This window comes from Gadus macrocephalus, chromosome 8, assembly GCF_031168955.1.
Source record: "Gadus macrocephalus chromosome 8, ASM3116895v1".
NCBI classification, from domain to species: Eukaryota; Metazoa; Chordata; class Actinopteri; order Gadiformes; family Gadidae; genus Gadus; species Gadus macrocephalus.
The window spans coordinates 2,858,309-2,869,199 of record NC_082389.1 but is presented as its reverse complement, the minus strand read 5'-3'; the positions used below and the strand labels follow the sequence as shown (position 1 = coordinate 2,869,199).

General features: G+C 41.8%; 2 protein-coding genes across 4 annotated transcripts in view; one reads left to right on the top strand and one right to left on the bottom strand.

Annotated features, from left to right (window-relative positions):
• LOC132463690 (uncharacterized) overlaps positions 1–10,891 on the top strand; it is a 142,960-nt gene that overhangs the window by 22,102 nt on the left and 109,967 nt on the right. The window lies entirely within an intron of this gene.
• LOC132463689 (uncharacterized) overlaps positions 1–10,891 on the bottom strand; it is a 139,861-nt gene that overhangs the window by 55,976 nt on the left and 72,994 nt on the right. The gene's annotated exons all lie outside the window — the stretch shown is intronic.

Here is a 10,891-nt window from a genome sequence, read left to right as displayed (position 1 = left end):
AACCAGAGCAAGCTTCTGTTTGTTGTTATCCTGCGGTAGCTACTGGAGCTATCTAACTAGCCAATGGCTCGCTCTCGATTGCGCGTCCATGTACTTGGAATGGGTGAAGTCAAGGCCTGATTCCACCGGACGCGTTACGGCAGCGTTACGGCTGCGGCCGCAGTCACCAGCAAGCCGTTAGTGAACCGCGTCAATTTCAACAGAGCAGATTGAGCAGGACAGGAAGTGAAAAAGTAAAAGTAATTTTACTAATTTTCAAAATAAAACACAATACTCAGCTCATGTAGCCTATCTCAACTTCACATCAACATTATTACGTCATGACCGGTGCAGAGGTGGGTAGGAACGCGCTACATTTACTCCGTTACAAATACTTGAGTAACTTTTTGGATAAATTGTAATTTTGGGAGTAGTTTTATTGCAACATACTTTTACTTTTACTTGAGTAAATATTTGAAGAAAGAACGGTACTTTTACGCCGTTCCATTTGGCTACGTGACGGTCGTTACCTTGTTTTTTTAGATCTTTTCTTTTATTACATGCGAGATCTATTTTTATCATGTGAATATTCCTTAGCCCAAGTGAAGGAGTTCAAGTAGCCTACCTCGGGGTCTTGTTCGCGAGTGAGGGTACTATGGAGCGTGAGATTGGCCGGAGATTCGGAGCAGCGGGGGCGGTATTGCGTTCGCTTTACCGCACCGTTGTTACGAAAAGAGAGCTGAGTCGCAAGGCAAAGCTCTCGATCTACCGGTCGATCTTCGTTCCTATCCTCCCCTATGGTCATGAGGGTTGGGTGATGACCGAAAGGACGAGATCGCGGGTACAAGCGGCCGAGAGGCAATTGAATAACGCCTGCACACACACACAGGCACGCACGCACACGCAGAGTGGTAATCGGGAGAGTTGGGAGAATTCTCTGTGGCCCGTTAACGTTTCGGGGGCGCCGGGTCACACACACACACACACACACACACACACACACACACACACACACACACACACACACACACACACACACACACACACACACACACACACACACACACACACACACACACACACACACACACACACACACACACACACACACACACAGTTTTTCACCCACTCCGTATCCAGCTTATTCCATGCTTACAGCACCCAGGCTACTATGCGGCGAGCTGGGGCTCTCGTGTTCTCCCCTGCGGTGTATTCCTTGTCCGCATCCCCTGCCATCCAGTTGTCATACGATTCATGCAGACTGGTTTTGAACGGCTGATTCCATGGATGTACATTGTTAATAATGTTAGTTAACAGTTATACGTGTATTGGTTTTAATTAATATAATTTTGGATAAACCGAATTTATTTTAATGTTATTTAAAGGTTGATGTATTTAATTTTACAATGATTTAATTTGTTATTGTTTTAGTTCAAGGGTTATACACCTTATTTATTTTATTTAAAAGGATGTTATTTACATTATCTTTATTTGAACCTTGCTGTTTTATATTTTGTTGGTGTCTATTTTGTACCGTTTGTGTTGCTGTTTATTTAAAAAAGAAATCGGAGAAACTCAGTACTTGTACTCTTGAGTACTTGAGTAGTCTTTTCACTGCATACTTTTTTACTCTTACTTGAGTAATTATTTTTACGAGTACTTTTACTTCTACTTGAGTAATTATAATCTTAAAGTAACAGTACTTTTACTTGAGTAAATTTTTTAGCTACTCTGCCCACCACTGGACCGGTGGCACCAGGTCAGCAGTCAATCAATCAAAGGGTCTCAAGGTACGGCCACACCAACCGCGTTACTCGAGTAAGACGCGTATAAAATCGGCAATTTTTCCATAGGGAACCATTGGTTTACGCGCGTATGAGCTGCGTAGATGCGTTACATGCGCTAAAGCAACATTTTAGCCGCGTATGACCTGCGTATATACGCACCTACGGCCGGAGTTCAAAAAATTTAACTTTCAACGCTCCAACGCGTGATGCTTAGCCGCGATAGCCAATCAGTGGAGCTTGACCCGACGTCACTGGCAGAGAGTAGTGACGCTTGCACAGAAGCATACGGCCGACATCTTTCTTTATTCTGGGTGGAAATAGTAACATAGTTACGCCATTAAATGCGTTTATGTAAACATTTTTAGCGAGAAATGTGCATTTTACTTTCATAATGTTCGCTCAGTGAATGTGAAGGATGTTTGGTTTGATAGTTATGACGAAGAGGGAACGCTCCATTCACTTGCATGGACAGAGTCTCTGGTTGCTAAGCAACCTCAACGTCTTGGCGGACTATATCTCTGCTGATCAACACTACGAATGCTGGAAACACACCAGAAACAGCATGTGAAGTTATTTAACCCGATTATTGTTATTTATATCTGAGATTATTTAATCTAACCTGATCCAAGCTCTATCATGCACCCAAACACGGCGGCGTTTGGGTTTCCCTCCTCGGACTCCTAAAATCAGCGCAGCCACAGGCGCGTAGCTGCGTACGTAGGACCATTTTTGACGCAAAATGGTCAAGCAACATTTTAGCTGCGTTACGCGCGTAAATCTTACGCGGGTTAAGCGTTTGGTGTGTTCGTACCATCAGAGGGTCGGCAACATGGACGACGAGAGACTCATTGTCGAAGTTCAGCAACATGAAGTCATTTATGTACCAAATCATCCTTTTTATAAAGGACAATGGCCGGAAGGACAAAGCGTGGCATTTAATTGCAGTAGTTTTGGGAGTGGAAGGTCACAGGACATTAGGTTTAGGTTTATCGCGTGATCTCGCGTGAATACGGCTGCCGCTCCGCTGCCGTAATGCGCCCGGTGGAAATGCAAGCAGGGAAGAGTTGCAGCCGTGCCGCGGCTGTAACGCGTCCGGTGGAATCCCGGTGTCAGAGTCAGCGTTGAAGGAGAGGGGGTAGGACCATTTGAGTTGTGTATTTTCAAAATCTGCTGGCGTTTCGCAATCCCATACCCAACCTTTAACTAAAATGGTTAGCAATGACAAGTAATTGATTGACGTAGGTGAGGGCAGATTCCAGACTCAGATTTCCACAAAAAGTAGCCTAGACTATTTCATAATATATGTCAACATTAATCGCATTTTTATTCATTATAGTTTTATAAGTTCACTTTACATTCCCATTAAGTTTTTGTTGGTAATTATAACACAAAATACATCCACCAATAACTTAAGACTGCATCTGCTGGGGTATGTTAGAAATCAGAGTAGGCCTACTTCCGGTTTCCAAGCAGTTTAAACCGAGTCAGCTAGGAATCAGCTTATCCTGTTCGAGTCGTTACACACAGCAATCACGTTCAACCTCTTGCAAAGCTGCGGGTTAAACTCCAAAACCTCAGTTTTAAGGAGTACGGTTTTAAAGCGCCGCAATGCTAACTGACAGAGCAATTGGCCCCTGAAATCTACCGATACAGGGGACCACTGGTAAGTTTAAACTTGTTCATGAAATCACCAGCAGGGGGTGACAAACTGTTTATTAATGAATTATGTTGCCGCCGACATACTCCACAATCTGCCTTCACCTCAGCAGCAGGGGGCGCCGTTTCCCATTTTAATTGAAAACACACATAATGTATTGTTATTGATATGAGGACAGACAGACTTTTCTGAACGAGGTTCTTAGATGCTCTGTGGCCGATGGAGCGACTGCCTTGTCCTGAACAGGTGGAGATCTGTCGTTAGGCCTATCTTGGTGGGGCTAAGCCCCCCCCCCCAAGATGTTCAAAAGCCCTCCCTATAATTATCTATTTTTTTTGTCAAGGAAATCGCAACATGCCTGCACTCAACATAATAAGCCAATATGAGTTGAAAGAATTACTAATACAATTAGAAATCGTCTGTTTCCGAGAGCGCATTGATGGATACATTTTCTAACCTATTTTTTCATGAACTCACCCCAATATGTAGACTTAAATCATCCCAACTCTGACATTTGTTTAGCTTATTTATATTTTTAAAAAGGAGGACATCCTGAAGACTCAGGAGAGGGAAGCAGGAGGTCTTAAGGCAAGTAAAGAAAAGAGAGTGAGCCAGAAAACAGGCCCTGATAGATGCTCTGCTGTACTCTCTACTGTAATAAATTATGAATTAAAGAAACACCTTAAAGATGTGATGAAACATTTCGGCATGCACTTCGGAAACCGCTAGGGGCTAAGCCCCCCCAGCCTCTAAATCCTAGTGACGTCCCTGCCTCCTTCTGGTGGAGCTCACGGGCTGACTGTCCATGGACCTATTAAAGAGCGCAGGAGCCGTTACCATCGCAGCTCCGGCGGACAAAGAAAATATGCAGTAAACAGCAAATCCATGCTAAAATCCATTTGATCAAACATGTCTGTAGGCCTACCTGCTGTAATATCACACAAGACCCTGAGAGGAAGATGTCTGAACGACGGTAATATGTTACCACAAACATACACGGTCTTGTTACGGTTGGGAAAGAGAAACACATTCAACTTGTTTTAATATGCCGTTTTGTTTAGAAATAGCAAAAAATAATAATAATAACGTCTCTTATGATAATTTCCGCTTCAATGAATGAAGGTTTAAGTATATCAGCTTATTACTCAGAACCTGCGATGACCACATTCATGACGCTGGTATTATTTATATAATATTGTAATGTTCTCACTGAAATAACTCAAAATCCCCGGTGAAGAAGACTGGACGATACAGACGGGTGAGCGAAGCTTTGTTAAACCCTGCGGTTTTATTCACGTTTCTTGTTCAAACCGCTAATTGCGTTATTTCTGAATGAATCCATTGATTAATACAGTTTTGCTATCGCAGAACGATAGTGTTTGTGTCCAGGCTGAACTTACCGCAGTGTCCAACAGATGGCGCCGTCCTCCGCCTCCCAATAACATAGCTCCTGTCCTGGGGCTTATTCAGCCAATCAGCATCAAGATAGTTACAGTGAAGCTCCCTCAGTGTGATGGGCCTATGGGGTGAACTATCAAAGATGTAGAGCACCAATACTTACACTATTGGGGCGGCTTAGCTCAACATTACATAGACATTGTTCATTGTGTGATAAGCACCAAAGGTGTCAGATGTGTTGATAGATATATTTGGAACAAAACTTGATATTGGGCCATCACAAACTCGCCCCCTGGGGGCCGTGGCAGTCATTTTTCATAATAGCCACAGCGGTCCAATAACGGACATAATATAGATCCTGGTAACCCTGAGAACCAAATAAAATGCTCACTAACAAACCTATGGACTTTTACAAAGTAAATTTCATGATCTTATTATATAGCGTCGTGAGTGAAAACATTGACGTTAGGATTGTTAACTAACTTTTTCTTTGGCAACCTTCATGTCTTTACACTGTGTTCTTTGGTAGGCCTATATATTAGTTGTATAGTCTGTAGTCTTGCACTTAGTCACCTGGCTCCACCCCTCTTGGTGGTTCCTCCTCCAACTCTGGAACTTTGTGTTTCTCTTGCTGGAATTACAAACTTATGTAGCCTACAACAGTTAGATGTTGAAACATATTTTCCTTAATTCTATTTCTAATTACTCTAATGGAAGTCCCTTTTGGGACCCTTGAATGTTAGGTGAATGCATGGGTCGACCCTTAAGCATTTCATGCGGGGTTAGGTGCGTCGCTCTGTTAGCTTGCATGCGATAACTCATTAGTGTCAGTGGTAGTGTAGCAATTCAATTGAATTTAGTGCTTGCACAAATGTTGTTGATTTTTGTCTTGAGCGTCCCATTCACTCTTTCCACCATACCTTGTGGTTGAGGATGGGGGCGTAATCTAGTCTTTATTTGACATGCAGATCACTTGTTTGAGTGTTCTCTGCATAAACGTTGCCCTATTTTCTGAGCTTATTTCTGACGGAATTCCAAACCTAGGTATGACTTCTCTAGTCAGAAACTTGATTACTGTAGCCGCACTTTGGTATTTTGATGGGACTGCTTCTATCCATCTGCTGAACCTGTCAATGAAGACTACATGTACAACATGTCAACATAGTCCATGACCAAATGTCAAAATGGTCCTCTAGGTCTGGGAATGTGTCCCATTGGAGTAGTGATTGTTTTTTCAAATATTCCACACTCTTTTAGCTGGTTATCAATCATTGTTTACAAGTATGGTGAAGAACAACCTTGTTTTCTAATTCTCCTCAATACCTCCCCCCTTGCGCAATGGTCAAAACCATGCACATTAAATGATAAGCAAACCTAATAACGCCGTTGGTGCAACCAACGTTGAAACGCCTAACCTTAACCATCTGTAAACTAAGACCAATCTATTGGGAAAGGAAATCTAAGCCAGTATATCCAAAACCAAAGGTCGATGTTGGTGGGTTTACCATCAGCCGCCTTGAATCCTTGCTGTTCCCAAAGTCATCTAAACCGAAAACATTTCATGCGTAAGTAGGCCTTTATACCACAAAGTTCAAACTAAATAAGAAGCGACATGCCCCGTTCCAAGTCCACCTCTGCTGGCAGAGCTGACATATCTGACTCTTGTCCCCCCTCCACCTTTCACCAACCGGCTCTTCCTATGATGGTTGCAGTTCGTCACTTCATGATCAAGTGAGCCAGTGCTCACAGTGACTTTGCCAAGTAATCGTGACTGTGCCTGTTTTAGGTTGTCCCGGGCTTCAAGGTGGGATCTTACCCGTCGTTGGCTAACCAGCCTTCCATACTGGCTTATTGCAGGATGCCGTGCCTGGGATACAATCAATCCCCACCCATAAGGTAGTATAGATTGCAATGTGGATGGATGGAGACAGAGTCTTCAGTCCCATTTGCCCATGCAGCCAAGTGTGTGCGTAATGGATACACCTCAGGGCAACTACAACAACAACAACAACAACAACAACAACAACAACAACTCTAAAAATATCCTATTATCAATTGCTAACATTTTATTAGAGAACCTAGCATGTAGGATCCCTTCCCAGCAGATGTAGCGTCAATCCTCCTATGGTCCTAAACTAGGGAGATGTAAAAGAAAACAAAAATTACAATATTAAAACTTGCATTTTCAATATTAGGCGACTCACTTCTGTGTTTATGTTACTCATTATCACAATTCTCTTCATAATCCTACCCGATTATCCTACACTAACTATTTAATTTGGTAGACCTAATCTTCTTTTATTCTACCTGTTGTTTGCATTTCAGGTTTTCCACAATTTGATTCACTAATATGTACCCAACACGTCTCTCTGTGTTGTCCTTATGTAGTTTTCCGTTGGTCAACATCGAATCGATGTACTCCATCACTCTGAGTAGGAGAGGATCCTCCCCTACCTCGGTGGCCCTGACACACACGCGAGAACAGGCTCACACATGCACCCTTTTTTCTTTTCTTTTAATTATTTATTTTAAATGACATTTGTCATTGTAGATAACATGAATTACAAATTTGGATAACATTTTATCGTACTTATTTTATCGTCTAATTATAAGATTATACCATCACTTTTTAATAATATGTCTTATTATCGTAATAGCTAATAAGAAACTGTTCTTAATGTTTTATCTGGAAAAATAAAGGTTAAATAAAAAAAATATTAGACCTATTTGGTAACACTTTACTTGAAGGTACCGTCATAAGAGTGACATGACATTGTCATAAGAGTGACATGACACAGTCATAAAAATGTCATAAACATTATGTCAATGTCATTAAACGTTTATGACTGTTGTCATTAAGTGTCATTCGATTTGGTAATGACAAGTTGACATTATTTTGGTTGTCTTCATTATGACAACTTGACATTAATCAAGGTGACATAACCAGAATTTGTCTTTGTCATGACAACTTGACATTAAATTTGTTTGCGATGTCCTTATTATGACAACGTGACATTATTCAAAGTGACATTACTAGAAAATGTCTTTGTCATGACAACTTGACATTAAATTTGTTTGAGATGTCCTTATTATGACAACGTGACATTATTCAAAGTGACATTACTAGAAAATGTCTCTGTCACGACAACCTGACATTAACGAAATATGCATCTATTTTTGTGTTGATGGCAAGTTGACAATGATAATTATAATTAGCTGTGCAAGGTTAAAGACCAATTCTAGCACTTGGTCATTGATGTTTGACAGAATACCAAAAACTGACTGTCATGACATCATTATGACAATGTAATGACAAAATTCTTTGACCTAAAGTAAAGTGGTAGCATTTTGATCTGACATTAACATATCATGAAGGATAAACTGACTGTCATGACATCATTGTGACAATGTAATGACAAAATTCTTTGACCTAAAGTAAAGTGGTAGCATTTTGATCTGTCATTAACATATCATGAAGGATAAACTGACTGTCATGACATCATTATGACAATGTAATGAAGAAATTCTTTGACCTAAAGTAAAGTGGTAGCATTTTGATCTGTCATTAACATATCATGAAGGATAAACTGACTGTCATGTCACTTTGAATAATGTCACGTTGTCATAATAAGGACATCTCAAACAAATTTAATGTCAAGTTGTCATGACAAAGACATTTTCTAGTAATGTCACTTTGAATAATGTCACGTTGTCATAATAAGGACATCGCAAACAAATTTAATGTCAAGTTGTCATGACAAAGACAAATTCTGGTTGTGTCACCTTGATTAATGTCAAGTTGTCATAATGAAGACAACCAAAATAATGTCAACTTGTCATTACCAAATCGAATGACACTTAATGACAACAGTCATAAACGTTTAATGACATTGACATAATGTTTATGACATTTTTATGACTGTGTCATGTCACTCTTATGACAATGTCATGTCACTCTTATGACGGTACCTTCAAGTAAAGTGTTACCAAATATTTTATTTGCGTTGTCATTTTGGTACTCGGACTTCGTCAGGTCTGTTGAACTGTGCCTATCCACCGCACCTCCTCAGAGTCCTCTGGGGTGGGTCAGCTCCTCTTTTTTATGAGTGCAACTGTATTTACCCTATCGCCATTAAACCCCTGGGCCCCGTTTCCCGATATCGATGGTTCTTCGCTCGTAAGATGGTTCGAAAGATGGATCTTTCGAACCATCGATAATTTCTTTGGAGCGTTTCCCGAAACTCCTCTTAACGTGAACGCGCATTCGCTGCACTTACGACGATCGTAGGATTGTACCTGTCCACTGACATGGTGCTGAAACGGGCTATGACGCAGGGGGCGACGCAGGAATGTCGGAGGAAAATGGGGTTAAAAAGGGTTAAAATATCTCCCCATCAAGGCCAACCGCAGAGTAGCCTACGAAAAGAATAGATTGCAATAATATGAATGCTAAAGATATTAAAACACAATTGATTAAGCCTAGGCCGACATATTTATCAGTCCTAATCCTGAGCGCACGATCGGGAGGTGGAAGTTGCGCTTTATGCCCCGTTTACACCATCCCGCTAATGGCCGCTAATGGCCGATGGACCACCGATGTGGAAGTCGGGGTGATTCGGGTGACATCGGGCTAAAAAATGTATGATCGGGTCAATTTATCGGGGTAGCATTTACACATACCCGATGTTATAACGATAACATGACGATTTATGCCAGGGAAGACACCCGAAGTGCGTTTGGCGTCATTTGACGTCATTTCGAATGACGCCAAACACGTCAAATGACGCTTTTGGCGTCATTTGGCGTCCTTTCGGGAGAAGGCAAAGGGGAGACTGGTTTAGACTGATATTTATTTATATATTTATTTATATTACAATAGCGATTTTATAATAATGGGCGAAGTACCCCTTTAATAATAAAAGTAGGACATCCATCCGTCACCCCCTATTTATACCCAAGTGGCAGATTGAGGGTCTTCCTTAACACAATTTGGTCACAATCGTTATTTGTCGAGGGTTCTCGAGGGTCTTTCGTGTGTTGAGGTTGCCGATATAAAGACGATAAAACACGATAAAGCACGGAAGATTAACGAATATAGCCGATGTACCCCAGGAAAACTCCCGAATGACTTGCGATGTCTTACGTTGTACTCCCGTTCTATTCCCGATTATAGCCGATTAGCCCATAACAACACCTGGTAACCGATTCTACCCCGATAGTGTTGGGAAAAATAACCTGCTGAGTACATCACATGTACATTATAAATATAGCTAACTCCTACCCTAGCCTGATGAGCACATCACATGGACACATTATAATATAGTCAACTCTTGCTCTAACCCAACAACACAAACATGATAATATATAGTCAGGTCAAGGCCGGAGCTGAAGGCCCCATCTCCCAGGCAGGCAGATGGTGGACACTCAGACAATGCACCAGTCATCCTCAAGAACGGGAAAGCCACATTAATTTATCACACAGGAGACACCTCGAAGCTCTCCCCCACTAGAAGGAACACATGCAGATACTAGGGGCCTGAGAGCCACATTAAATTATCACACACGAGACACTTCGGGGGGGGCACTCCCCCGTTTTAATTTATCACACCAGAGACACGAGGAACTCTCCCCGTTACGAAGCTCTCTCAGGGCCTGGGAGCCAAAACACACAGAACCGCACACACCTCATCGAGAGGAGGATACAGCATAAGACTGCATCACACAGGGACTCTTCACCTTCTTCTGAAGCAGACCTTCCACGGAGGCGAAGCTCCGGACGAACCATCAGCGCTGATTAGGGACTTAGACATATTCGATCTCTCACGCTTTATGACTCTGTATAACCGTTACCACTTTACTTAATAAATCCAAGGTCCTCGTGCCGATAGACTTTATTACCTCTCCGTCTCATTTTATCTGGTCCAGTAGCTAGACAGACCGTTTTTCCCCACAATAGACCCAAAATACCTGAAACGGAAAACCCAGAGTTTCCACTAACTCAGAGCGAACAAACTCGGGGTTGCCTCAAAACCAGCTATCTGAAACAGAGCTCAGGAGTTCAACTCTTTAC